Here is a 26,015-nt window from a genome sequence, read left to right on the forward strand (position 1 = left end):
AGATCCAGCACTCTATTTACTAGCCACTTTTCATCAACATTTAAAAATGTCCTTGTTGAGATATCATGGAACCCTTGGCACACTTGTGGAATAAAAGTTTGGGAGATATTAATTTACCATTGTGTATTAATTGTAGATTTGCACTACAGCTTTAGAGCCTGTATTCACCTTCATTTATGAGTTCAAATGTGCTTTTTAGCACAAAAACTGCAGCCAGGTGTTTTTTCATGTGGTTCCATGGTGTAATGGTTAGCACTCTGGACTTTGAATCCAGCGATCTGAGTTCAAATCTCAGTGGAACCTGGGCAGCTCTTTGTACATATGTTTCAGTTTTTCCGCTTACACTGAGTTCTCCTGTGCCCAAGTTTTAACATAAAAAGAGAAAGTTAAAATCAACATGCCAAAAAAAGATTTGAATGTTCCAAACATCCATGGAGTGATCACTTTGAGTTGTATGGCCAAATCCACCTATGAACCAGGATTATCGAAACTTAAAATTGACTTTAAGATACAACACTCTTACGAATTGTGTCACACAAAGCAACCATACCCTATGATTTATGTGAATGTTCACATAACACTTTTTCCAGGTGTATTAAACTGACAAGGATTTTAAGCTGAAATGGCTTCAGGAATTGTTGGCGTTTTCTTCCTGAATCATCTTTTCTTTTGTTTTTCAGAATTTCCTAAAGCAGTTTGCAAACATTTTTGGTGGTATTTTTATAAAATTATTTTGGGAACCTTTTGAGTCTATTTTTGTGGCGCTTCTTTGTAGCTCACAAAACGCACTAAAAGTCACTCAGGAACCTTGAAGGAGTTTTTCTAACCTTGCCATTAAATTGTATTATAAGTATGGAGCTATTCGAAATGAAAAACACATGAAGAATGATATGCTTATTTTAGTTAACCGCTTGGCATTTTTGGAAACTTGATGTGGTTAAAAGACACCCAAAAGCCTGATCATATGAACCGCAAGTCTTTTTTATGTGGAAACTAATTTTTTCAGTGTTTTCAGCATTTTCAGAGTAATTTTCAGGATGATTTTGGAGTGGACCCACTGAAAATCCGCCTTATAAAGAGGTAAAAGTCTTAAACTGTACATGATTCCCATTGATGATGACTTTAAATCAGATTTTTATATTTTACTGGTACCTGGAATTTTGTTTCTATTTTCTGAGATGTTTTCCAAAGGGATAATCACTGCTCTTGATCATGATGCTATAAGAAAAGGTGTGTGAAACTCAACAATGGTCAATGTCTGAGTAGTCGTGGCCGAGTGGTTAAGGCGATGGACTAGAAATCTATTGGGGTTTCCCCGCGCAGGTTCAAATCCTGCCGACTACGAATATGTTCCTATGATTTTTTGTCTGATTACCTGAGAAGATAAATTTGCGTGTGTCCTGGTTTATCACACATGAAGGTGATATGCAAACTTTAGACAGGGTTTCTAGAACCAGACTGACTTGATTTTTGGATGTATTTTCTATAAGCCGATCTGACGCTGCATCCCACCTGCGTCAAGCCACTAATTAAAAGAAGTGCCATGAGTGCTACCAGGTAAGTGGTGCTTCTTCCTCTTTTGTCTAGCAGTCACAAACCACTGCTGTGGCAGATGTACTGGGACATGCACTTTGATTTGCAACAACCTTGAATTATCTCTTGGATGAAACTTTTTACCACACAATGAAAATTTTTTAGCCACTTCTGGATGAACAGCTTTCTAACAGTATAAATTTTGCAATTATTTTTTTTCTTACCCTGTTTCCAAGTAACAGATCCAGCACTCTATTTACTAGCCACTTTTCATCAACATTTAAAAATGTCCTTGTTGAGATATCATGGAACCCTTGGCACACTTGTGGAATAAAAGTTTGGGAGATATTAATTTACCATTGTGTATTAATTGTAGATTTGCACTACAGCTTTAGAGCCTGTATTCACCTTCATTTATGAGTTCAAATGTGCTTTTTAGCACAAAAACTGCAGCCAGGTGTTTTTTCATGTGGTTCCATGGTGTAATGGTTAGCACTCTGGACTCTGAATCCAGCGATCTGAGTTCAAATCTCAGTGGAACCTGGGCAGCTCTTTGTACATATGCTTCATTTTTTCCGCTTACACTGAGTTCTCCTGTGCCCAAGTTTTAACATAAAAAGAGAAAGTTAAAATCAACATGCCAAAAAAAGATTTGAATGTTCCAAACATCCATGGAGTGATCACTTTGAGTTGTATGGCCAAATCCACCTATGAACCAGGATTATCGAAACTTAAAATTGACTTTAAGATACAACACTCTTACGAATTGTGTCACACAAAGCAACCATACCCTATGATTTATGTCAATGTTCACATAACACTTTTTCCAGGTGTATTAAACTGACAAGGATTTTAAGCTGAAATGGCTTCAGGAATTGTTGGCGTTTTCTTCCTGAATCATCTTTTCTTTTGTTTTTCAGAATTTCCTAAAGCAGTTTGCAAACATTTTTGGTGGTATTTTTATAAAATTATTTTGGGAATCTTTTGAGTCTATTTTTGTGGCGCTTCTTTGTAGCTCACAAAACGCACTAAAAGTCACTCAGGAACCTTGAAGGAGTTTTCCTAACCTTGCCATTAAATTGTATTATAAGTATGGAGCTATTCGAAATGAAAAACACCTGAAGAATGATATGCTTATTTTAGTTAACCGCTTGGCATTTTTGGAAACTTGATGTGGTTAAAAGACACCCAAAAGCCTGATCATATGAACAGCAAGTCTTTTTTACGTGGAAACTAATTTGTTCAGTGTTTTCAGCATTTTTAGAGTAATTTTCAGGATGATTTTGGAGTGGACCCACTGAAAATCTGCCTTATAAAGAGGTAAAAGTCTTAAACTGTACATGATTCCCATTGATGATGACTTTAAATCAGATTTTTATATTTTACTGGTACCTGGAATTTTGTTTCTATTTTCTGAGATGTTTTCCAAAGGGATAATCACTGCTCTTGATCATGATGCTATAAGAAAAGGTGTGTGAAACTCAACAATGGTCAATGTCTGAGTAGTCGTGGCCGAGTGGTTAAGGCGATGGACTAGAAATCCATTGGGGTTTCCCCGCGCAGGTTCAAGTCCTGCCGACTACGAATATGTTCCTATAATTTTTTGTCTGATTACCTGAGAAGATAAATTTGCGTGTGTCCTGGTTTATCACACATGAAGGTGATATGCAAACTTTAGACAGGGTTTCTAGAACAAGACTGACTTTGATTTCTGGATGTATTTTCTATAAGCCGATTTGACGCTGCATCCCACGTGCATCAAGCCACTAATTAAAAAAAGCGCCATGAGTGCCACCAGGTAAGTGATGCTTCTCCCTCTTTTGTTTAGCAGTCACAGACGACTGCTGTGGAAGATGTACTGGGACATGCACTTTGATTTGCAACAACCTTGAATTATCTCTTGGAAGAAACTTTTTACCACACAATGAAAAATTTTTAGCCACTTCTGGATGAACAGCTTTCTAACAGTATAAATTTTGCAATTATTTTTTTTCTTACCCTGTTTCCAAGTAACAGATCCAGCACTCTATTTACTAGCCACTTTTCATCCACATTTAAAACTGTCCTTGTTGAGATATCATGCAACCCTTGGCACACTTGTGGAATAAAAGTTAAGGAGATATTAATTTACCATTGTGTATTAATTGTAGATTTGCACTACAGCTTTAGAGCCTGTATTCACCTTCATTCATGAGTTCAAATGTGCTTTTTAGCACAAAAACTGCAGCCAGGTGTTTTTTCATGTGGTTCCATGGTGTAATGGTTAGCACTCTGGACTCTGAATCCAGCGATCTGAGTTCAAATCTCAGTGGAACCTGGGCAGCTCTTTGTACATATGCTTCATTTTTTCCGCTTACACTGAGTTCTCCTGTGCCCAAGTTTTAACATAAAAAGAGAAAGTTAAAATCAACATGCCAAAAAAAGATTTGAATGTTCCAAACATCCATGGAGTGATCACTTTGAGTTGTATGGCCAAATCCACCTATGAACCAGGATTATCGAAACTTAAAATTGACTTTAAGATACAACACTCTTACGAATTGTGTCACACAAAGCAACCATACCCTATGATTTATGTCAATGTTCACATAACACTTTTTCCAGGTGTATTAAACTGACAAGGATTTTAAGCTGAAATGGCTTCAGGAATTGTTGGCGTTTTCTTCCTGAATCATCTTTTCTTTTGTTTTTCAGAATTTCCTAAAGCAGTTTGCAAACATTTTTGGTGGTATTTTTATAAAATTATTTTGGGAATCTTTTGAGTCTATTTTTGTGGCGCTTCTTTGTAGCTCACAAAACGCACTAAAAGTCACTCAGGAACCTTGAAGGAGTTTTCCTAACCTTGCCATTAAATTGTATTATAAGTATGGAGCTATTCGAAATGAAAAACACCTGAAGAATGATATGCTTATTTTAGTTAACCGCTTGGCATTTTTGGAAACTTGATGTGGTTAAAAGACACCCAAAAGCCTGATCATATGAACAGCAAGTCTTTTTTACGTGGAAACTAATTTGTTCAGTGTTTTCAGCATTTTTAGAGTAATTTTCAGGATGATTTTGGAGTGGACCCACTGAAAATCTGCCTTATAAAGAGGTAAAAGTCTTAAACTGTACATGATTCCCATTGATGATGACTTTAAATCAGATTTTTATATTTTACTGGTACCTGGAATTTTGTTTCTATTTTCTGAGATGTTTTCCAAAGGGATAATCACTGCTCTTGATCATGATGCTATAAGAAAAGGTGTGTGAAACTCAACAATGGTCAATGTCTGAGTAGTCGTGGCCGAGTGGTTAAGGCGATGGACTAGAAATCCATTGGGGTTTCCCCGCGCAGGTTCAAGTCCTGCCGACTACGAATATGTTCCTATAATTTTTTGTCTGATTACCTGAGAAGATAAATTTGCGTGTGTCCTGGTTTATCACACATGAAGGTGATATGCAAACTTTAGACAGGGTTTCTAGAACAAGACTGACTTTGATTTCTGGATGTATTTTCTATAAGCCGATTTGACGCTGCATCCCACGTGCATCAAGCCACTAATTAAAAAAAGCGCCATGAGTGCCACCAGGTAAGTGATGCTTCTCCCTCTTTTGTTTAGCAGTCACAGACGACTGCTGTGGAAGATGTACTGGGACATGCACTTTGATTTGCAACAACCTTGAATTATCTCTTGGAAGAAACTTTTTACCACACAATGAAAAATTTTTAGCCACTTCTGGATGAACAGCTTTCTAACAGTATAAATTTTGCAATTATTTTTTTTCTTACCCTGTTTCCAAGTAACAGATCCAGCACTCTATTTACTAGCCACTTTTCATCCACATTTAAAACTGTCCTTGTTGAGATATCATGCAACCCTTGGCACACTTGTGGAATAAAAGTTAAGGAGATATTAATTTACCATTGTGTATTAATTGTAGATTTGCACTACAGCTTTAGAGCCTGTATTCACCTTCATTCATGAGTTCAAATGTGCTTTTTAGCACAAAAACTGCAGCCATGTATTTTTTTTGAGTGGTTCCATGGTGTAATGGTTAGCACTCTGGACTTTGAATCCAGCGATCTGAGTTCAAATCTCAGTGGAACCTGGGCAGCTCTTTGTACATATGTTTCAGTTTTTCCGCTTACACTGAGTTCTCCTGTGCCCAAGTTTTAACATAAAAAGAGAGTTAAAAATCAACATGCCAAAAAAAGATTTGAATGTTCCAAACATCCATGGAGTGATCACTTTGAGTTGTATGGCCAAATCCACCTATGAAGCAGGATTACCGAAACTTAAAATTGACTTTAAGATACAACACTCTTACGAATTGTGTCACACAAAGCAACCATACCCTATGATTTATGTCAATGTTCACATAACACTTTTTGCAGGTGTATTAAACTGACAAGGATTTTAAGCTGAAATGGCTTCAGGAATTGTTGGCGTTTTCTTCCTGAATCATCTTTTCTTTTGTTTTTCAGAATTTCCTAAAGCAGTTTGCAAACATTTTTGGTGGTATTTTTATAAAATTATTTTGGGAACCTTTTGAGTCTATTTTTTTGGCGCTTCTTTGTAGCTCACAAAACGCACTAAACGTCACTCAGGAACCTTGAAGGAGTTTTTCTAACCTTGCCATTAAATTGTATTATAAGTATGGAGCTATTCGAAATGAAAAACACCTGAAGAATGATATGCTTATTTTAGTTAACCGCTTGGCATTTTTGGAAACTTGATGTGGTTAAAAGACACCCAAAAGCCTGATCATATGAACAGCAAGTCTTTTTTACGTGGAAACTAATTTGTTCAGTGTTTTCAGCATTTTCAGAGTAATTTTCAGGATGATTTTGGAGTGGACCCACTGAAAATCCGCCTTGTAAAGAGGTAAAAGTCTTAAACTGTACATGATTCCCATTGATGATGACTTTAAATCAGATTTTTATATTTTACTGGTACCTGGAATTTTGTTTCTATTTTCTGAGATGTTTTCCAATATGATAATCACTGCTCTTGATCATGGTGCTATAAGAAAAGGTGTGTGAAACTCATCAATGGTCAATGTCTGAGTAGTCGTGGCCGAGTGGTTAAGGCGATGGACTAGAAATCCATTGGGGTTTCCCCGCGCAGGTTCAAATCCTGCCGACTACGAATATGTTCCTATAATTTTTTGTCTGATTACCTGAGAAGATAAATTTGCGTGTGTCCTTCACACATGAAGGTGATATGCAAACTTTAGACAGGGTTTCTAGAACCAGACTGACTTGATTTTTGGATGTATTTTCTATAAGCCGATCTGACGCTGCATCCCACGTGCGTCAAGCCACTAATTAAAAGAAGCGCCATGAGTGCCACCAGGTAAGTGGTGCTTCTCCCTCTTTTGTCTAGCAGTCACAGACCACTGCTGTGGCAGATGTACTGGGACATGCACTTTGATTTGCAACAACCTTGAATTATCTCTTGGAAGAAACTTTTTACCACACAATGAAACATTTTTAGCCACTTCTGGATGAACAGCTTTCTAACAGTATAAGTTTTGCAATTATTTTTTTCTTACCCTGTTTCCAAGTAACAGATCCAGCACTCTATTTACTAGCCACTTTTCATCCACATTTAAAACTGTCCTTGTTGAGATATCATGCAACCCTTGGCACACTTGTGGAATAAAAGTTAAGGAGATATTAATTTACCATTGTGTATTAATTGTAGATTTGCACTACAGCTTTAGAGCCTGTATTCACCTTCATTCAGGAGTTCAAATGTGCTTTTTAGCACAAAAACTGCAGCCATGTATTTTTTTTGAGTGGTTCCATGGTGTAATGGTTAGCACTCTGGACTTTGAATCCAGCGATCTGAGTTCAAATCTCAGTGGAACCTGGGCAGCTCTTTGTACATATGTTTCAGTTTTTCCGCTTACACTGAGTTCTCCTGTGCCCAAGTTTTAACATAAAAAGAGAGTTAAAATCAACATGCCAAAAAAAGATTTGAATGTTCCAAACATCCATGGAGCGATCACTTTGAGTTGTATGGCCAAATCCACCTATGAAGCAGGATTACCGAAACTTAAAATTGACTTTAAGATACAACACTCTTACGAATTGTGTCATACAAAGCAACCATACCCTATGATTTATGTCAATGTAAACATAACACTTTTTCCAGGTGTATTAAACTGACAAGGATTTTCAGCTGGAATGGCTTCAGGAATTGTTGGCGTTTTCTTCCTGAATCATCTTTTCTTTTTTGTTTTTCAGAATTTCCTAAAGCAGTTTGCAAACATTTTTGGTGGTATTTTTATAAAATTATTTTGGGAACCTTTTGAGTCTATTTTTGTGGCGCTTCTTTGTAGCTCACAAAACGCACTAAAAGTCACTCAGGAACCTTGAAGGAGTTTTTCTAACCTTGCCATTAAATTGTATTATAAGTATGGAGCTATTCGAAATGAAAAACACCTGAAGAATGATATGCTTATTTTAGTTAACCGCTTGGCATTTTTGGAAACTTGATGTGGTTAAAAGACACCCAAAAGCCTGATCATATGAACAGCAAGTCTTTTTTACGTGGAAATTAATTTGTTCAGTGTTTTCAGCATTTTCAGAGTAATTTTCAGGATGATTTTGGAGTGGACCCACTGAAAATCTGCCTTATAATGAGGTAAAAGTCTTAAACTGTACATGATTCCCATTGATGATGACTTTAAATCAGATTTTTATATTTTACTGGTACCTGGAATTTTGTTTCTATTTTCTGAGATGTTTTCCAAAGGGATAATCACTGCTCTTGATCATGGTGCTATAAGAAAAGGTGTGTGAAACTCATCAATGGTGAATGTCTGAGTAGTCGTGGCCGAGTGGTTAAGGCGATGGACTAGAAATCCATTGGGGTTTCCCCACGCAGGTTCAAATCCTGCCGACTACGAATATGTTCCTATAATTTTTTGTCTGATTACCTGAGAAGATAAATTTGCGTGTGTCCTGGTTTATCACACATGAAGGTGATATGCAAACTTTAGACAGGGTTTCTAGAACAAGACTGACTTTGATTTTTGGATGTATTTTCTATAAGCCGATTTGACGCTGCATCCCACGTGCATCAAGCCACTAATTAAAAAAAGCGCCATGAGTGCCACCAGGTAAGTGATGCTTCTCCCTCTTTTGTTTAGCAGTCACAGACCACTGCTGTGGCAGATGTACTGGGACATGCACTTTGTTTTGCAACAACCTTGAATTATCTCTTGGAAGAAACTTTTTACCACTCAATGAAAATTTTTTAGCCACTTCTGGATGAACAGCTTTCTAACAGTATAAATTTTGCAATTATTTTTTTTCTTACCCTGTTTCCAAGTAACAGATCCAGCACTCTATTTACTAGCCACTTTTCATCAACATTTAAAAATGTCCTTGTTGAGATATCATGGAACCCTTGGCACACTTGTGGAATAAAAGTTTGGGAGATATTAATTTACCATTGTGTATTAATTGTAGATTTGCACTACAGCTTTAGAGCCTGTATTCACCTTCATTTATGAGTTCAAATGTGCTTTTTAGCACAAAAACTGCAGCCAGGTGTTTTTTCATGTGGTTCCATGGTGTAATGGTTAGCACTCTGGACTTTGAATCCAGCGATCTGAGTTCAAATCTCAGTGGAACCTGGGCAGCTCTTTGTACATATGTTTCAGTTTTTCCGCTTACACTGAGTTCTCCTGTGCCCAAGTTTTAACATAAAAAGAGAAAGTTAAAATCAACATGCCAAAAAAAGATTTGAATGTTCCAAACATCCATGGAGTGATCACTTTGAGTTGTATGGCCAAATCCACCTATGAACCAGGATTATCGAAACTTAAAATTGACTTTAAGATACAACACTCTTACGAATTGTGTCACACAAAGCAACCATACCCTATGATTTATGTGAATGTTCACATAACACTTTTTCCAGGAGTATTAAACTGACAAGGATTTTAAGCTGAAATGGCTTCAGGAATTGTTGGCGTTTTCTTCCTGAATCATCTTTTCTTTTGTTTTTCAGAATTTCCTAAAGCAGTTTGCAAACATTTTTGGTGGTATTTTTATAAAATTATTTTGGGAACCTTTTGAGTCTATTTTTGTGGCGCTTCTTTGTAGCTCACAAAACGCACTAAAAGTCACTCAGGAACCTTGAAGGAGTTTTTCTAACCTTGCCATTAAATTGTATTATAAGTATGGAGCTATTCGAAATGAATACCACCTGAAGAATGATATGCTTATTTTAGTTAACCGCTTGGCATTTTTGGAAACTTGATGTGGTTAAAAGACACCCAAAAGCCTGATCATATGAACAGCAAGTCTTTTTTATGTGGAAACTAATTTGTTCAGTGTTTTCAGCATTTTCAGAGTAATTTTCAGGATGATTTTGGAGTGGACCCACTGAAAATCTGCCTTATAAAGAGGTAAAAGTCTTAAACTGTACATGATTCCCATTGATGATGACTTTAAATCAGATTTTTATATTTTACTGGTACCTGGAATTTTGTTTCTATTTTCTGAGATGTTTTCCAAAGGGATAATCACTGCTCTTGATCATGGTGCTATAAGAAAAGGTGTGTGAAACTCATCAATGGTGAATGTCTGAGTAGTCGTGGCCGAGTGGTTAAGGCGATGGACTAGAAATCCATTGGGGTTTCCCCGCGCAGTTTCAAGTCCTGCCGACTACGAATATGTTCCTATGATTTTTTGTCTGATTACCTGAGAAGATAAATTTGCGTGTGTCCTGGTTTATCACACATGAAGGTGATATGCAAACTTTAGACAGGGTTTCTAGAACCAGACTGACTTGATTTTTGGATGTATTTTCTATAAGCCGATTTGACGCTGCATCCCACGTGCATCAAGCCACTAATTAAAAAAAGCGCCATAAGTGCCACCAGGTAAGTGATGCTTCTCCCTCTTTTGTTTAGCAGTCACAGACCACTGCTGTGGCAGATGTACTGGGACATGCACTTTGATTTGCAACAACCTTGAATTATCTCTTGGAAGAAACTTTTTACCACACAATGAAACATTTTTAGCCACTTCTGGATGAACAGCTTTCTAACAGTATAAGTTTTGCAATTATTTTTTTCTTACCCTGTTTCCAAGTAACAGATCCAGCACTCTATTTACTAGCCACTTTTCATCCACATTTAAAACTGTCCTTGTTGAGATATCATGCAACCCTTGGCACACTTGTGGAATAAAAGTTAAGGAGATATTAATTTACCATTGTGTATTAATTGTAGATTTGCACTACAGCTTTAGAGCCTGTATTCACCTTCATTCATGAGTTCAAATGTGCTTTTTAGCACAAAAACTGCAGCCATGTATTTTTTTTGAGTGGTTCCATGGTGTAATGGTTAGCACTCTGGACTTTGAATCCAGCGATCTGAGTTCAAATCTCAGTGGAACCTGGGCAGCTCTTTGTACATATGTTTCAGTTTTTCCACTTACACTGAGTTCTCCTGTGCCCAAGTTTTAACATAAAAAGAGAGTTAAAATCAACATGCCAAAAAAAGATTTGAATGTTCCAAACATCCATGGAGCGATCACTTTGAGTTGTATGGCCAAATCCACCTATGAAGCAGGATTACCGAAACTTAAAATTGACTTTAAGATACAACACTCTTACGAATTGTGTCATACAAAGCAACCATACCCTATGATTTATGTCAATGTAAACATAACACTTTTTCCAGGTGTATTAAACTGACAAGGATTTTCAGCTGGAATGGCTTCAGGAATTGTTGGCGTTTTCTTCCTGAATCATCTTTTCTTTTGTTTTTCAGAATTTCCTAAAGCAGTTTGCAAACATTTTTGGTGGTATTTTTATAAAATTATTTTGGGAACCTTTTGAGTCTATTTTTGTGGCGCTTCTTTGTAGCTCACAAAACGCACTAAAAGTCACTCAGGAACCTTGAAGGAGTTTTTCTAACCTTGCCATTAAATTGTATTATAAGTATGGAGCTATTCGAAATGAAAAACACCTGAAGAATGATATGCTTATTTTAGTTAACCGCTTGGCATTTTTGGAAACTTGATGTGGTTAAAAGACACCCAAAAGCCTGATCATATGAACAGCAAGTCTTTTTTACGTGGAAATTAATTTGTTCAGTGTTTTCAGCATTTTCAGAGTAATTTTCAGGATGATTTTGGAGTGGACCCACTGAAAATCTGCCTTATAATGAGGTAAAAGTCTTAAACTGTACATGATTCCCATTGATGATGACTTTAAATCAGATTTTTATATTTTACTGGTACCTGGAATTTTGTTTCTATTTTCTGAGATGTTTTCCAAAGGGATAATCACTGCTCTTGATCATGGTGCTATAAGAAAAGGTGTGTGAAACTCATCAATGGTGAATGTCTGAGTAGTCGTGGCCGAGTGGTTAAGGCGATGGACTAGAAATCCATTGGGGTTTCCCCACGCAGGTTCAAATCCTGCCGACTACGAATATGTTCCTATAATTTTTTGTCTGATTACCTGAGAAGATAAATTTGCGTGTGTCCTGGTTTATCACACATGAAGGTGATATGCAAACTTTAGACAGGGTTTCTAGAACAAGACTGACTTTGATTTTTGGATGTATTTTCTATAAGCCGATTTGACGCTGCATCCCACGTGCATCAAGCCACTAATTAAAAAAAGCGCCATGAGTGCCACCAGGTAAGTGATGCTTCTCCCTCTTTTGTTTAGCAGTCACAGACCACTGCTGTGGCAGATGTACTGGGACATGCACTTTGTTTTGCAACAACCTTGAATTATCTCTTGGAAGAAACTTTTTACCACTCAATGAAAATTTTTTAGCCACTTCTGGATGAACAGCTTTCTAACAGTATAAATTTTGCAATTATTTTTTTTCTTACCCTGTTTCCAAGTAACAGATCCAGCACTCTATTTACTAGCCACTTTTCATCAACATTTAAAAATGTCCTTGTTGAGATATCATGGAACCCTTGGCACACTTGTGGAATAAAAGTTTGGGAGATATTAATTTACCATTGTGTATTAATTGTAGATTTGCACTACAGCTTTAGAGCCTGTATTCACCTTCATTTATGAGTTCAAATGTGCTTTTTAGCACAAAAACTGCAGCCAGGTGTTTTTTCATGTGGTTCCATGGTGTAATGGTTAGCACTCTGGACTTTGAATCCAGCGATCTGAGTTCAAATCTCAGTGGAACCTGGGCAGCTCTTTGTACATATGTTTCAGTTTTTCCGCTTACACTGAGTTCTCCTGTGCCCAAGTTTTAACATAAAAAGAGAAAGTTAAAATCAACATGCCAAAAAAAGATTTGAATGTTCCAAACATCCATGGAGTGATCACTTTGAGTTGTATGGCCAAATCCACCTATGAACCAGGATTATCGAAACTTAAAATTGACTTTAAGATACAACACTCTTACGAATTGTGTCACACAAAGCAACCATACCCTATGATTTATGTGAATGTTCACATAACACTTTTTCCAGGAGTATTAAACTGACAAGGATTTTAAGCTGAAATGGCTTCAGGAATTGTTGGCGTTTTCTTCCTGAATCATCTTTTCTTTTGTTTTTCAGAATTTCCTAAAGCAGTTTGCAAACATTTTTGGTGGTATTTTTATAAAATTATTTTGGGAACCTTTTGAGTCTATTTTTGTGGCGCTTCTTTGTAGCTCACAAAACGCACTAAAAGTCACTCAGGAACCTTGAAGGAGTTTTTCTAACCTTGCCATTAAATTGTATTATAAGTATGGAGCTATTCGAAATGAATACCACCTGAAGAATGATATGCTTATTTTAGTTAACCGCTTGGCATTTTTGGAAACTTGATGTGGTTAAAAGACACCCAAAAGCCTGATCATATGAACAGCAAGTCTTTTTTATGTGGAAACTAATTTGTTCAGTGTTTTCAGCATTTTCAGAGTAATTTTCAGGATGATTTTGGAGTGGACCCACTGAAAATCTGCCTTATAAAGAGGTAAAAGTCTTAAACTGTACATGATTCCCATTGATGATGACTTTAAATCAGATTTTTATATTTTACTGGTACCTGGAATTTTGTTTCTATTTTCTGAGATGTTTTCCAAAGGGATAATCACTGCTCTTGATCATGGTGCTATAAGAAAAGGTGTGTGAAACTCATCAATGGTGAATGTCTGAGTAGTCGTGGCCGAGTGGTTAAGGCGATGGACTAGAAATCCATTGGGGTTTCCCCGCGCAGTTTCAAGTCCTGCCGACTACGAATATGTTCCTATGATTTTTTGTCTGATTACCTGAGAAGATAAATTTGCGTGTGTCCTGGTTTATCACACATGAAGGTGATATGCAAACTTTAGACAGGGTTTCTAGAACCAGACTGACTTGATTTTTGGATGTATTTTCTATAAGCCGATTTGACGCTGCATCCCACGTGCATCAAGCCACTAATTAAAAAAAGCGCCATAAGTGCCACCAGGTAAGTGATGCTTCTCCCTCTTTTGTTTAGCAGTCACAGACCACTGCTGTGGCAGATGTACTGGGACATGCACTTTGATTTGCAACAACCTTGAATTATCTCTTGGAAGAAACTTTTTACCACACAATGAAAATTTTTTAGCCACTTCTGGATGAACAGCTTTCTAACAGTATAAATTTTGCAATTATTTTTTTTCTTACCCTGTTTCCAAGTAACAGATCCAGCACTCTATTTACTAGCCACTTTTCATCAACATTTAAAAATGTCCTTGTTGAGATATCATGGAACCCTTGGCACACTTGTGGAATAAAAGTTTGGGAGATATTAACTTACCATTGTGTATTAATTGTAGATTTGCACTACAGCTTTAGAGCCTGTATTCACCTTCATTTATGAGTTCAAATGTGCTTTTTAGCACAAAAACTGCAGCCAGGTGTTTCTTCATGTGGTTCCATGGTGTAATGGTTAGCACTCTGGACTCTGAATCCAGCGATCTGAGTTCAAATCTCAGTGGAACCTGGGCAGCTCTTTGTACATATGTTTCATTTTTTCCGCTTACACTGAGTTCTCCTGTGCCCAAGTTTTAACATAAAAAGAGAAAGTTAAAATCAACATGCCAAAAAAAGATTTGAATGTTCCAAACATCCATGGAGTGATCACTTTGAGTTGTATGGCCAAATCCACCTATGAAGCAGGATTATCGAAACTTAAAATTGACTTTAAGATACAACACTCTTACGAATTGTGTCACACAAAGCAACCATACCCTATGATTTATGTCAATGTTCACATAACACTTTTTCCAGGTGTATTAAACTGACAAGGATTTTAAGCTGAAATGGCTTCAGGAATTGTTGGCGTTTTCTTCCTGAATCATCTTTTCTTTTGTTTTTCAGAATTTCCTAAAGCAGTTTGCAAACATTTTTGGTGGTATTTTTATAAAATTATTTTGGGAATCTTTTGAGTCTATTTTTGTGGCGCTTCTTTGTAGCTCACAAAACGCACTAAAAGTCACTCAGGAACCTTGAAGGAGTTTTTCTAACCTTGCCATTAAATTGTATTATAAGTATGGAGCTATTCGAAATGAAAAACACCTGAAGAATGATATGCTTATTTTAGTTAACCGCTTGGCATTTTTGGAAACTTGATGTGGTTAAAAGACACCCAAAAGCTTGATCATATGAACCGCAAGTCTTTTTTATGTGGAAACTAATTTTTTCAGTGTTTTCAGCATTTTCAGAGTAATTTTCAGGATGATTTTGGAGTGGACCCACTGAAAATCCGCCTTATAAAGAGGTAAAAGTCTTAAACTGTACATGATTCCCATTGATGATGACTTTAAATCAGATTTTTATATTTTACTGGTACCTGGAATTTTGTTTCTATTTTCTGAGATGTTTTCCAAAGGGATAATCACTGCTCTTGATCATGGTGCTATAAGAAAAGGTGTGTGAAACTCATCAATGGTCAATGTCTGAGTAGTCGTGGCCGAGTGGTTAAGGCGATGGACTAGAAATCCATTGGGGTTTCCCCGCGCAGGTTCAAATCCTGCCGACTACGAATATGTTCCTATAATTTTTTTGTCTGATTACCTGAGAAGATAAATTTGCGTGTGTCCTGGTTTATCACACATGAAGGTGATATGCAAACTTTAGACAGGGTTTCTAGAACCAGACTGACTTGATTTTTGGATGTATTTTCTATAAGCCGATCTGACGCTGCATCCCACCTGCGTCAAGCCACTAATTAAAAGAAGTGCCATGAGTGCTACCAGGTAAGTGGTGCTTCTTCCTCTTTTGTCTAGCAGTCACAAACCACTGCTGTGGCAGATGTACTGGGAGATGCACTTTGATTTGCAACAACCTTGAATTATCTCTTGGATGAAACTTTTTACCACACAATGAAAATTTTTTAGCCACTTCTGGATGAACAGCTTTCTAACAGTATAAATTTTGCAATTATTTTTTTTCTTACCCTGTTTCCAAGTAACAGATCCAGCACTCTATTTACTAGCCACTTTTCATCAACATTTAAAAATGTCCTTGTTGAGATATCATGGAACCCTTGGCACACTTGTGGAATAAAAGTTTGGGAGATATTAATTTACCATTGTGTATTAATTGTAGATTTGCACTACAGCTTTAGAGCCTGTATTCACCTTCATTTATGAGTTCAAATGTGCTTTTTAGCACAAAAACTGCAGCCAGGTGTTTTTTCATGTGGTTCCATGGTGTAATGGTTAGCACTCTGGACTCTGAATCCAGCGATCTGAGTTCAAATCTCAGTGGAACCTGGGCAGCTCTTTGTACATATGCTTCATTTTTTCCGCTTACACTGAGTTCTCCTGTGCCCAAGTTTTAACATAAAAAGAGAAAGTTAAAATCAACATGCCAAAAAAAGATTTGAATGTTCCAAACATCCATGGAGTGATCACTTTGAGTTGTATGGCCAAATCCACCTATGAACCAGGATTATCGAAACTTAAAATTGACTTTAAGATACAACACTCTTACGAATTGTGTCACACAAAGCAACCATACCCTATGATTTATGTCAATGTTCACATAACACTTTTTCCAGGTGTATTAAACTGACAAGGATTTTAAGCTGAAATGGCTTCAGGAATTGTTGGCGTTTTCTTCCTGAATCATCTTTTCTTTTGTTTTTCAGAATTTCCTAAAGCAGTTTGCAAACATTTTTGGTGGTATTTTTATAAAATTATTTTGGGAATCTTTTGAGTCTATTTTTGTGGCGCTTCTTTGTAGCTCACAAAACGCACTAAAAGTCACTCAGGAACCTTGAAGGAGTTTTCCTAACCTTGCCATTAAATTGTATTATAAGTATGGAGCTATTCGAAATGAAAAACACCTGAAGAATGATATGCTTATTTTAGTTAACCGCTTGGCATTTTTGGAAACTTGATGTGGTTAAAAGACACCCAAAAGCCTGATCATATGAACAGCAAGTCTTTTTTACGTGGAAACTAATTTGTTCAGTGTTTTCAGCATTTTTAGAGTAATTTTCAGGATGATTTTGGAGTGGACCCACTGAAAATCTGCCTTATAAAGAGGTAAAAGTCTTAAACTGTACATGATTCCCATTGATGATGACTTTAAATCAGATTTTTATATTTTACTGGTACCTGGAATTTTGTTTCTATTTTCTGAGATGTTTTCCAAAGGGATAATCACTGCTCTTGATCATGATGCTATAAGAAAAGGTGTGTGAAACTCAACAATGGTCAATGTCTGAGTAGTCGTGGCCGAGTGGTTAAGGCGATGGACTAGAAATCCATTGGGGTTTCCCCGCGCAGGTTCAAGTCCTGCGGACTACGAATATGTTCCTATAATTTTTTGTCTGATTACCTGAGAAGATAAATTTGCGTGTGTCCTGGTTTATCACACATGAAGGTGATATGCAAACTTTAGACAGGGTTTCTAGAACAAGACTGACTTTGATTTCTGGATGTATTTTCTATAAGCCGATTTGACGCTGCATCCCACGTGCATCAAGCCACTAATTAAAAAAAGCGCCATGAGTGCCACCAGGTAAGTGATGCTTCTCCCTCTTTTGTTTAGCAGTCACAGACCACTGCTGTGGCAGATGTACTGGGACATGCACTTTGATTTGCAACAACCTTGAATTATCTCTTGGAAGAAACTTTTTACCACACAATGAAAAATTTTTAGCCACTTCTGGATGAACAGCTTTCTAACAGTATAAATTTTGCAATTATTTTTTTTCTTACCCTGTTTCCAAGTAACAGATCCAGCACTCTATTTACTAGCCACTTTTCATCCACATTTAAAACTGTCCTTGTTGAGATATCATGCAACCCTTGGCACACTTGTGGAATAAAAGTTAAGGAGATATTAATTTACCATTGTGTATTAATTGTAGATTTGCACTACAGCTTTAGAGCCTGTATTCACCTTCATTCATGAGTTCAAATGTGCTTTTTAGCACAAAAACTGCAGCCATGTATTTTTTTTGAGTGGTTCCATGGTGTAATGGTTAGCACTCTGGACTTTGAATCCAGCGATCTGAGTTCAAATCTCAGTGGAACCTGGGCAGCTCTTTGTACATATGTTTCAGTTTTTCCGCTTACACTGAGTTCTCCTGTGCCCAAGTTTTAACATAAAAAGAGAGTTAAAAATCAACATGCCAAAAAAAGATTTGAATGTTCCAAACATCCATGGAGTGATCACTTTGAGTTGTATGGCCAAATCCACCTATGAAGCAGGATTACCGAAACTTAAAATTGACTTTAAGATACAACACTCTTACGAATTGTGTCACACAAAGCAACCATACCCTATGATTTATGTCAATGTTCACATAACACTTTTTGCAGGTGTATTAAACTGACAAGGATTTTAAGCTGAAATGGCTTCAGGATTTGTTGGCGTTTTCTTCCTGAATCATCTTTTCTTTTGTTTTTCAGAATTTCCTAAAGCAGTTTGCAAACATTTTTGGTGGTATTTTTATAAAATTATTTTGGGAACCTTTTGAGTCTATTTTTGTGGCGCTTGTTTGTAGCTCACAAAACGCACTAAACGTCACTCAGGAACCTTGAAGGAGTTTTTCTAACCTTGCCATTAAATTGTATTATAAGTATGGAGCTATTCGAAATGAAAAACACCTGAAGAATGATATGCTTATTTTAGTTAACCGCTTGGCATTTTTGGAAACTTGATGTGGTTAAAAGACACCCAAAAGCCTGATCATATGAACAGCAAGTCTTTTTTACGTGGAAACTAATTTGTTCAGTGTTTTCAGCATTTTCAGAGTAATTTTCAGGATGATTTTGGAGTGGACCCACTGAAAATCCGCCTTGTAAAGAGGTAAAAGTCTTAAACTGTACATGATTCCCATTGATGATGACTTTAAATCAGATTTTTATATTTTACTGGTACCTGGAATTTTGTTTCTATTTTCTGAGATGTTTTCCAATATGATAATCACTGCTCTTGATCATGGTGCTATAAGAAAAGGTGTGTGAAACTCATCAATGGTCAATGTCTGAGTAGTCGTGGCCGAGTGGTTAAGGCGATGGACTAGAAATCCATTGGGGTTTCCCCGCGCAGGTTCAAATCCTGCCGACTACGAATATGTTCCTATAATTTTTTTGTCTGATTACCTGAGAAGATAAATTTGCGTGTGTCCTGGTTTATCACACATGAAGGTGATATGCAAACTTTAGACAGGGTTTCTAGAACCAGACTGACTTGATTTTTGGATGTATTTTCTATAAGCCGATCTGACGCTGCATCCCACCTGCGTCAAGCCACTAATTAAAAGAAGTGCCATGAGTGCTACCAGGTAAGTGGTGCTTCTTCCTCTTTTGTCTAGCAGTCACAAACCACTGCTGTGGCAGATGTACTGGGAGATGCACTTTGATTTGCAACAACCTTGAATTATCTCTTGGATGAAACTTTTTACCACACAATGAAAATTTTTTAGCCACTTCTGGATGAACAGCTTTCTAACAGTATAAATTTTGCAATTATTTTTTTTCTTACCCTGTTTCCAAGTAACAGATCCAGCACTCTATTTACTAGCCACTTTTCATCAACATTTAAAAATGTCCTTGTTGAGATATCATGGAACCCTTGGCACACTTGTGGAATAAAAGTTTGGGAGATATTAATTTACCATTGTGTATTAATTGTAGATTTGCACTACAGCTTTAGAGCCTGTATTCACCTTCATTTATGAGTTCAAATGTGCTTTTTAGCACAAAAACTGCAGCCAGGTGTTTTTTCATGTGGTTCCATGGTGTAATGGTTAGCACTCTGGACTCTGAATCCAGCGATCTGAGTTCAAATCTCAGTGGAACCTGGGCAGCTCTTTGTACATATGCTTCATTTTTTCCGCTTACACTGAGTTCTCCTGTGCCCAAGTTTTAACATAAAAAGAGAAAGTTAAAATCAACATGCCAAAAAAAGATTTGAATGTTCCAAACATCCATGGAGTGATCACTTTGAGTTGTATGGCCAAATCCACCTATGAACCAGGATTATCGAAACTTAAAATTGACTTTAAGATACAACACTCTTACGAATTGTGTCACACAAAGCAACCATACCCTATGATTTATGTCAATGTTCACATAACACTTTTTCCAGGTGTATTAAACTGACAAGGATTTTAAGCTGAAATGGCTTCAGGAATTGTTGGCGTTTTCTTCCTGAATCATCTTTTCTTTTGTTTTTCAGAATTTCCTAAAGCAGTTTGCAAACATTTTTGGTGGTATTTTTATAAAATTATTTTGGGAATCTTTTGAGTCTATTTTTGTGGCGCTTCTTTGTAGCTCACAAAACGCACTAAAAGTCACTCAGGAACCTTGAAGGAGTTTTCCTAACCTTGCCATTAAATTGTATTATAAGTATGGAGCTATTCGAAATGAAAAACACCTGAAGAATGATATGCTTATTTTAGTTAACCGCTTGGCATTTTTGGAAACTTGATGTGGTTAAAAGACACCCAAAAGCCTGATCATATGAACAGCAAGTCTTTTTTACGTGGAAACTAATTTGTTCAGTGTTTTCAGCATTTTTAGAGTAATTTTCAGGATGATTTTGGAGTGGACCCACTGAAAATCTGCCTTATAAAGAGGTAAAAGTCTTAAACTGTACATGATTCCCATTGATGATGACTTTAAATCAGATTTTTATATTTTACTGGTACCTGGAATTTTGTTTCTATTTTCTGAGATGTTTTCCAAAGGGATAATCACTGCTCTTGATCATGATGCTATAAGAAAAGGTGTGTGAAACTCAACAATGGTCAATGTCTGAGTAGTCGTGGCCGAGTGGTTAAGGCGATGGACTAGAAATCCATTGGGGTTTCCCCGCGCAGGTTCAAGTCCTGCGGACTACGAATATGTTCCTATAATTTTTTGTCTGATTACCTGAGAAGATAAATTTGCGTGTGTCCTGGTTTATCACACATGAAGGTGATATGCAAACTTTAGACAGGGTTTCTAGAACAAGACTGACTTTGATTTCTGGATGTATTTTCTATAAGCCGATTTGACGCTGCATCCCACGTGCATCAAGCCACTAATTAAAAAAAGCGCCATGAGTGCCACCAGGTAAGTGATGCTTCTCCCTCTTTTGTTTAGCAGTCACAGACCACTGCTGTGGCAGATGTACTGGGACATGCACTTTGATTTGCAACAACCTTGAATTATCTCTTGGAAGAAACTTTTTACCACACAATGAAAAATTTTTAGCCACTTCTGGATGAACAGCTTTCTAACAGTATAAATTTTGCAATTATTTTTTTTCTTACCCTGTTTCCAAGTAACAGATCCAGCACTCTATTTACTAGCCACTTTTCATCCACATTTAAAACTGTCCTTGTTGAGATATCATGCAACCCTTGGCACACTTGTGGAATAAAAGTTAAGGAGATATTAATTTACCATTGTGTATTAATTGTAGATTTGCACTACAGCTTTAGAGCCTGTATTCACCTTCATTCATGAGTTCAAATGTGCTTTTTAGCACAAAAACTGCAGCCATGTATTTTTTTTGAGTGGTTCCATGGTGTAATGGTTAGCACTCTGGACTTTGAATCCAGCGATCTGAGTTCAAATCTCAGTGGAACCTGGGCAGCTCTTTGTACATATGTTTCAGTTTTTCCGCTTACACTGAGTTCTCCTGTGCCCAAGTTTTAACATAAAAAGAGAGTTAAAAATCAACATGCCAAAAAAAGATTTGAATGTTCCAAACATCCATGGAGTGATCACTTTGAGTTGTATGGCCAAATCCACCTATGAAGCAGGATTACCGAAACTTAAAATTGACTTTAAGATACAACACTCTTACGAATTGTGTCACACAAAGCAACCATACCCTATGATTTATGTCAATGTTCACATAACACTTTTTGCAGGTGTATTAAACTGACAAGGATTTTAAGCTGAAATGGCTTCAGGATTTGTTGGCGTTTTCTTCCTGAATCATCTTTTCTTTTGTTTTTCAGAATTTCCTAAAGCAGTTTGCAAACATTTTTGGTGGTATTTTTATAAAATTATTTTGGGAACCTTTTGAGTCTATTTTTGTGGCGCTTGTTTGTAGCTCACAAAACGCACTAAACGTCACTCAGGAACCTTGAAGGAGTTTTTCTAACCTTGCCATTAAATTGTATTATAAGTATGGAGCTATTCGAAATGAAAAACACCTGAAGAATGATATGCTTATTTTAGTTAACCGCTTGGCATTTTTGGAAACTTGATGTGGTTAAAAGACACCCAAAAGCCTGATCATATGAACAGCAAGTCTTTTTTACGTGGAAACTAATTTGTTCAGTGTTTTCAGCATTTTCAGAGTAATTTTCAGGATGATTTTGGAGTGGACCCACTGAAAATCCGCCTTGTAAAGAGGTAAAAGTCTTAAACTGTACATGATTCCCATTGATGATGACTTTAAATCAGATTTTTATATTTTACTGGTACCTGGAATTTTGTTTCTATTTTCTGAGATGTTTTCCAATATGATAATCACTGCTCTTGATCATGGTGCTATAAGAAAAGGTGTGTGAAACTCATCAATGGTCAATGTCTGAGTAGTCGTGGCCGAGTGGTTAAGGCGATGGACTAGAAATCCATTGGGGTTTCCCCGCGCAGGTTCAAATCCTGCCGAGTACGAATATGTTCCTATAATTTTTTGTCTGATTACCTGAGAAGATAAATTTGCGTGTGTCCTTCACACATGAAGGTGATATGCAAACTTTAGACAGGGTTTCTAGAACCAGACTGACTTGATTTTTGGATGTATTTTCTATAAGCCGATCTGACGCTGCATCCCACGTGCGTCAAGCCACTAATTAAAAGAAGCGCCATGAGTGCCACCAGGTAAGTGGTGCTTCTCCCTCTTTTGTCTAGCAGTCACAGACCACTGCTGTGGCAGATGTACTGGGACATGCACTTTGATTTGCAACAACCTTGAATTATCTCTTGGAAGAAACTTTTTACCACACAATGAAACATTTTTAGCCACTTCTGGATGAACAGCTTTCTAACAGTATAAGTTTTGCAATTATTTTTTTCTTACCCTGTTTCCAAGTAACAGATCCAGCACTCTATTTACTAGCCACTTTTCATCCACATTTAAAACTGTCCTTGTTGAGATATCATGCAACCCTTGGCACACTTGTGGAATAAAAGTTAAGGAGATATTAATTTACCATTGTGTATTAATTGTAGATTTGCACTACAGCTTTAGAGCCTGTATTCACCTTCATTCATGAGTTCAAATGTGCTTTTTAGCACAAAAACTGCAGCCATGTATTTTTTTTGAGTGGTTCCATGGTGTAATGGTTAGCACTCTGGACTTTGAATCCAGCGATCTGAGTTCAAATCTCAGTGGAACCTGGGCAGCTCTTTGTACATATGTTTCAGTTTTTCCACTTACACTGAGTTCTCCTGTGCCCAAGTTTTAACATAAAAAGAGAGTTAAAATCAACATGCCAAAAAAAGATTTGAATGTTCCAAACATCCATGGAGCGATCACTTTGAGTTGTATGGCCAAATCCACCTATGAAGCAGGATTACCGAAACTTAAAATTGACTTTAAGATACAACACTCTTACGAATTGTGTCATACAAAGCAACCATACCCTATGATTTATGTCAATGTAAACATAACACTTTTTCCAGGTGTATTAAACTGACAAGGATTTTCAGCTGGAATGGCTTCAGGAATTGTTGGCGTTTTCTTCCTGAATCATCTTTTCTTTTGTTTTTCAGAATTTCCTAAAGCAGTTTGCAAACATTTTTGGTGGTATTTTTATAAAATTATTTTGGGAACCTTTTGAGTCTATTTTTGTGGCGCTTCTTTGTAGCTCACAAAACGCACTAAAAGTCACTCAGGAACCTTGAAGGAGTTTTTCTAACCTTGCCATTAAATTGTATTATAAGTATGGAGCTATTCGAAATGAAAAACACCTGAAGAATGATATGCTTATTTTAGTTAACCGCTTGGCATTTTTGGAAACTTGATGTGGTTAAAAGACACCCAAAAGCCTGATCATATGAACAGCAAGTCTTTTTTACGTGGAAATTAATTTGTTCAGTGTTTTCAGCATTTTCAGAGTAATTTTCAGGATGATTTTGGAGTGGACCCACTGAAAATCTGCCTTATAATGAGGTAAAAGTCTTAAACTGTACATGATTCCCATTGATGATGACTTTAAATCAGATTTTTATATTTTACTGGTACCTGGAATTTTGTTTCTATTTTCTGAGATGTTTTCCAAAGGGATAATCACTGCTCTTGATCATGGTGCTATAAGAAAAGGTGTGTGAAACTCATCAATGGTGAATGTCTGAGGAGTCGTGGCCGAGTGGTTAAGGCGATGGACTAGAAATCCATTGGGGCTTCCCCGCGCAGGTTCAAATCCTGCCGACTACGAATATGTTCCTATAATTTTTTGTCTGATTACCTGAGAAGATAAATTTGCGTGTGTCCTGGTTTATCACACATGAAGGTGATATGCAAACTTTAGACAGGGTTTCTAGAACAAGACTGACTTTGATTTTTGGATGTATTTTCTATAAGCCGATTTGACGCTGCATCCCACGTGCATCAAGCCACTAATTAAAAAAAGCGCCATAAGTGCCACCAGGTAAGTGATGCTTCTCCCTCTTTTGTTTAGCAGTCACAGACCACTGCTGTGGCAAATGTACTGGGACATGCACTTTGATTTGCAACAACCTTGAATTATCTCTTGGAAGAAACTTTTTACCACACAATGAAAATTTTTTAGCCACTTCTGGATGAACAGCTTTCTAACAGTATAAATTTTGCAATTATTTTTTTTCTTACCCTGTTTCCAAGTAACAGATCCAGCACTCTATTTACTAGCCACTTTTCATCAACATTTAAAAATGTCCTTGTTGAGATATCATGGAACCCTTGGCACACTTGTGGAATAAAAGTTTGGGAGATATTAACTTACCATTGTGTATTAATTGTAGATTTGCACTACAGCTTTAGAGCCTGTATTCACCTTCATTTATGAGTTCAAATGTGCTTTTTAGCACAAAAACTGCAGCCAGGTGTTTTTTTATGTGGTTCCATGGTGTAATGGTTAGCACTCTGGACTCTGAATCCAGCGATCTGAGTTCAAATCTCAGTGGAACCTGGGCAGCTCTTTGTACATATGTTTCATTTTTTCCGCTTACACTGAGTTCTCCTGTGCCCGAATTTTAACATAAAAAGAGAAAGTTAAAATCAACATGCCAAAAAAAGATTTGAATGTTCCAAACATCCATGGAGTGATCACTTTGAGTTGTATGGCCAAATCCACCTATGAAGCAGGATTATCGAAACTTAAAATTGACTTTAAGATACAACACTCTTACGAATTGTGTCACACAAAGCAACCATATCCTATGATTTATGTCAATGTTCACATAACACTTTTTCCAGGTGTATTAAACTGACAAGGATTTTAAGCTGAAATGGCTTCAGGAATTGTTGGCGTTTCTTCCTGAATCATCTTTTCTTTTGTTTTTCAGAATTTCCTAAAGCAGTTTGCAAACATTTTTGGTGGTATTTTTATAAAATTATTTTGGGAATCTTTTGAGTCTATTTTTGTGGCGCTTCTTTGTAGCTCACAAAACGCACTAAAAGTCACTCAGGAACCTTGAAGGAGTTTTTCTAACCTTGCCATTAAATTGTATTATAAGTATGGAGCTATTCGAAATGAAAAACACCTGAAGAATGATATGCTTATTTTAGTTAACCGCTTGGCATTTTTGGAAACTTGATGTGGTTAAAAGACACCCAAAAGCCTGATCATATGAACCGCAAGTCTTTTTTATGTGGAAACTAATTTTTTCAGTGTTTTCAGCATTTTCAGAGTAATTTTCAGGATGATTTTGGAGTGGACCCACTGAAAATCCGCCTTATAAAGAGGTAAAAGTCTTAAACTGTACATGATTCCCATTGATGATGACTTTAAATCAGATTTTTATATTTTACTGGTACCTGGAATTTTGTTTCTATTTTCTGAGATGTTTTCCAAAGGGATAATCAC

General features: G+C 36.8%; 29 non-coding genes across 29 annotated transcripts; all 29 read left to right on the forward strand.

Moving 5' to 3' along the window:
- Positions 1 to 231: 231 nt before the first annotated feature.
- Positions 232 to 303, forward strand: TRNAQ-UUG (transfer RNA glutamine (anticodon UUG)). Its single transcript has one exon. It is a non-coding gene; the product is annotated as a tRNA-Gln (tRNA).
- Positions 304 to 1,262: 959 nt separating this feature from the next.
- On the forward strand, positions 1,263 to 1,344 carry TRNAS-AGA (transfer RNA serine (anticodon AGA)). The gene has a single exon. It is a non-coding gene; the product is annotated as a tRNA-Ser (tRNA).
- Positions 1,345 to 2,004: 660 nt separating this feature from the next.
- On the forward strand, positions 2,005 to 2,076 carry TRNAQ-CUG (transfer RNA glutamine (anticodon CUG)). Its single transcript has one exon. It is a non-coding gene; the product is annotated as a tRNA-Gln (tRNA).
- Positions 2,077 to 3,035: 959 nt separating this feature from the next.
- TRNAS-AGA (transfer RNA serine (anticodon AGA)) lies at positions 3,036 to 3,117 on the forward strand. Its single transcript has one exon. It is a non-coding gene; the product is annotated as a tRNA-Ser (tRNA).
- Positions 3,118 to 3,778: 661 nt separating this feature from the next.
- Positions 3,779 to 3,850, forward strand: TRNAQ-CUG (transfer RNA glutamine (anticodon CUG)). The gene has a single exon. It is a non-coding gene; the product is annotated as a tRNA-Gln (tRNA).
- A 959-nt stretch (positions 3,851 to 4,809) lies between these two features.
- TRNAS-AGA (transfer RNA serine (anticodon AGA)) lies at positions 4,810 to 4,891 on the forward strand. Its single transcript has one exon. It is a non-coding gene; the product is annotated as a tRNA-Ser (tRNA).
- Positions 4,892 to 5,553: 662 nt separating this feature from the next.
- TRNAQ-UUG (transfer RNA glutamine (anticodon UUG)) lies at positions 5,554 to 5,625 on the forward strand. Its single transcript has one exon. It is a non-coding gene; the product is annotated as a tRNA-Gln (tRNA).
- Positions 5,626 to 6,583: 958 nt separating this feature from the next.
- On the forward strand, positions 6,584 to 6,665 carry TRNAS-AGA (transfer RNA serine (anticodon AGA)). The gene has a single exon. It is a non-coding gene; the product is annotated as a tRNA-Ser (tRNA).
- Positions 6,666 to 7,319: 654 nt separating this feature from the next.
- TRNAQ-UUG (transfer RNA glutamine (anticodon UUG)) lies at positions 7,320 to 7,391 on the forward strand. Its single transcript has one exon. It is a non-coding gene; the product is annotated as a tRNA-Gln (tRNA).
- Positions 7,392 to 8,350: 959 nt separating this feature from the next.
- Positions 8,351 to 8,432, forward strand: TRNAS-AGA (transfer RNA serine (anticodon AGA)). The gene has a single exon. It is a non-coding gene; the product is annotated as a tRNA-Ser (tRNA).
- A 661-nt stretch (positions 8,433 to 9,093) lies between these two features.
- On the forward strand, positions 9,094 to 9,165 carry TRNAQ-UUG (transfer RNA glutamine (anticodon UUG)). Its single transcript has one exon. It is a non-coding gene; the product is annotated as a tRNA-Gln (tRNA).
- Positions 9,166 to 10,124: 959 nt separating this feature from the next.
- Positions 10,125 to 10,206, forward strand: TRNAS-AGA (transfer RNA serine (anticodon AGA)). The gene has a single exon. It is a non-coding gene; the product is annotated as a tRNA-Ser (tRNA).
- Positions 10,207 to 10,866: 660 nt separating this feature from the next.
- TRNAQ-UUG (transfer RNA glutamine (anticodon UUG)) lies at positions 10,867 to 10,938 on the forward strand. The gene has a single exon. It is a non-coding gene; the product is annotated as a tRNA-Gln (tRNA).
- Positions 10,939 to 11,895: 957 nt separating this feature from the next.
- TRNAS-AGA (transfer RNA serine (anticodon AGA)) lies at positions 11,896 to 11,977 on the forward strand. Its single transcript has one exon. It is a non-coding gene; the product is annotated as a tRNA-Ser (tRNA).
- Positions 11,978 to 12,638: 661 nt separating this feature from the next.
- Positions 12,639 to 12,710, forward strand: TRNAQ-UUG (transfer RNA glutamine (anticodon UUG)). The gene has a single exon. It is a non-coding gene; the product is annotated as a tRNA-Gln (tRNA).
- Positions 12,711 to 13,669: 959 nt separating this feature from the next.
- Positions 13,670 to 13,751, forward strand: TRNAS-AGA (transfer RNA serine (anticodon AGA)). Its single transcript has one exon. It is a non-coding gene; the product is annotated as a tRNA-Ser (tRNA).
- A 660-nt stretch (positions 13,752 to 14,411) lies between these two features.
- On the forward strand, positions 14,412 to 14,483 carry TRNAQ-CUG (transfer RNA glutamine (anticodon CUG)). Its single transcript has one exon. It is a non-coding gene; the product is annotated as a tRNA-Gln (tRNA).
- A 959-nt stretch (positions 14,484 to 15,442) lies between these two features.
- Positions 15,443 to 15,524, forward strand: TRNAS-AGA (transfer RNA serine (anticodon AGA)). The gene has a single exon. It is a non-coding gene; the product is annotated as a tRNA-Ser (tRNA).
- A 661-nt stretch (positions 15,525 to 16,185) lies between these two features.
- TRNAQ-CUG (transfer RNA glutamine (anticodon CUG)) lies at positions 16,186 to 16,257 on the forward strand. The gene has a single exon. It is a non-coding gene; the product is annotated as a tRNA-Gln (tRNA).
- A 959-nt stretch (positions 16,258 to 17,216) lies between these two features.
- TRNAS-AGA (transfer RNA serine (anticodon AGA)) lies at positions 17,217 to 17,298 on the forward strand. The gene has a single exon. It is a non-coding gene; the product is annotated as a tRNA-Ser (tRNA).
- Positions 17,299 to 17,960: 662 nt separating this feature from the next.
- Positions 17,961 to 18,032, forward strand: TRNAQ-UUG (transfer RNA glutamine (anticodon UUG)). Its single transcript has one exon. It is a non-coding gene; the product is annotated as a tRNA-Gln (tRNA).
- Positions 18,033 to 18,990: 958 nt separating this feature from the next.
- On the forward strand, positions 18,991 to 19,072 carry TRNAS-AGA (transfer RNA serine (anticodon AGA)). The gene has a single exon. It is a non-coding gene; the product is annotated as a tRNA-Ser (tRNA).
- Positions 19,073 to 19,733: 661 nt separating this feature from the next.
- On the forward strand, positions 19,734 to 19,805 carry TRNAQ-CUG (transfer RNA glutamine (anticodon CUG)). The gene has a single exon. It is a non-coding gene; the product is annotated as a tRNA-Gln (tRNA).
- Positions 19,806 to 20,764: 959 nt separating this feature from the next.
- On the forward strand, positions 20,765 to 20,846 carry TRNAS-AGA (transfer RNA serine (anticodon AGA)). Its single transcript has one exon. It is a non-coding gene; the product is annotated as a tRNA-Ser (tRNA).
- A 662-nt stretch (positions 20,847 to 21,508) lies between these two features.
- Positions 21,509 to 21,580, forward strand: TRNAQ-UUG (transfer RNA glutamine (anticodon UUG)). Its single transcript has one exon. It is a non-coding gene; the product is annotated as a tRNA-Gln (tRNA).
- A 958-nt stretch (positions 21,581 to 22,538) lies between these two features.
- Positions 22,539 to 22,620, forward strand: TRNAS-AGA (transfer RNA serine (anticodon AGA)). The gene has a single exon. It is a non-coding gene; the product is annotated as a tRNA-Ser (tRNA).
- A 654-nt stretch (positions 22,621 to 23,274) lies between these two features.
- Positions 23,275 to 23,346, forward strand: TRNAQ-UUG (transfer RNA glutamine (anticodon UUG)). The gene has a single exon. It is a non-coding gene; the product is annotated as a tRNA-Gln (tRNA).
- Positions 23,347 to 24,303: 957 nt separating this feature from the next.
- TRNAS-AGA (transfer RNA serine (anticodon AGA)) lies at positions 24,304 to 24,385 on the forward strand. Its single transcript has one exon. It is a non-coding gene; the product is annotated as a tRNA-Ser (tRNA).
- Positions 24,386 to 25,046: 661 nt separating this feature from the next.
- Positions 25,047 to 25,118, forward strand: TRNAQ-CUG (transfer RNA glutamine (anticodon CUG)). The gene has a single exon. It is a non-coding gene; the product is annotated as a tRNA-Gln (tRNA).
- Positions 25,119 to 26,015: the final 897 nt, after the last annotated feature.

This window comes from Ranitomeya imitator, chromosome 9 (assembly GCF_032444005.1).
Source record: "Ranitomeya imitator isolate aRanImi1 chromosome 9, aRanImi1.pri, whole genome shotgun sequence".
Lineage (NCBI taxonomy): Eukaryota > Metazoa > Chordata > Amphibia > Anura > Dendrobatidae > Ranitomeya > Ranitomeya imitator.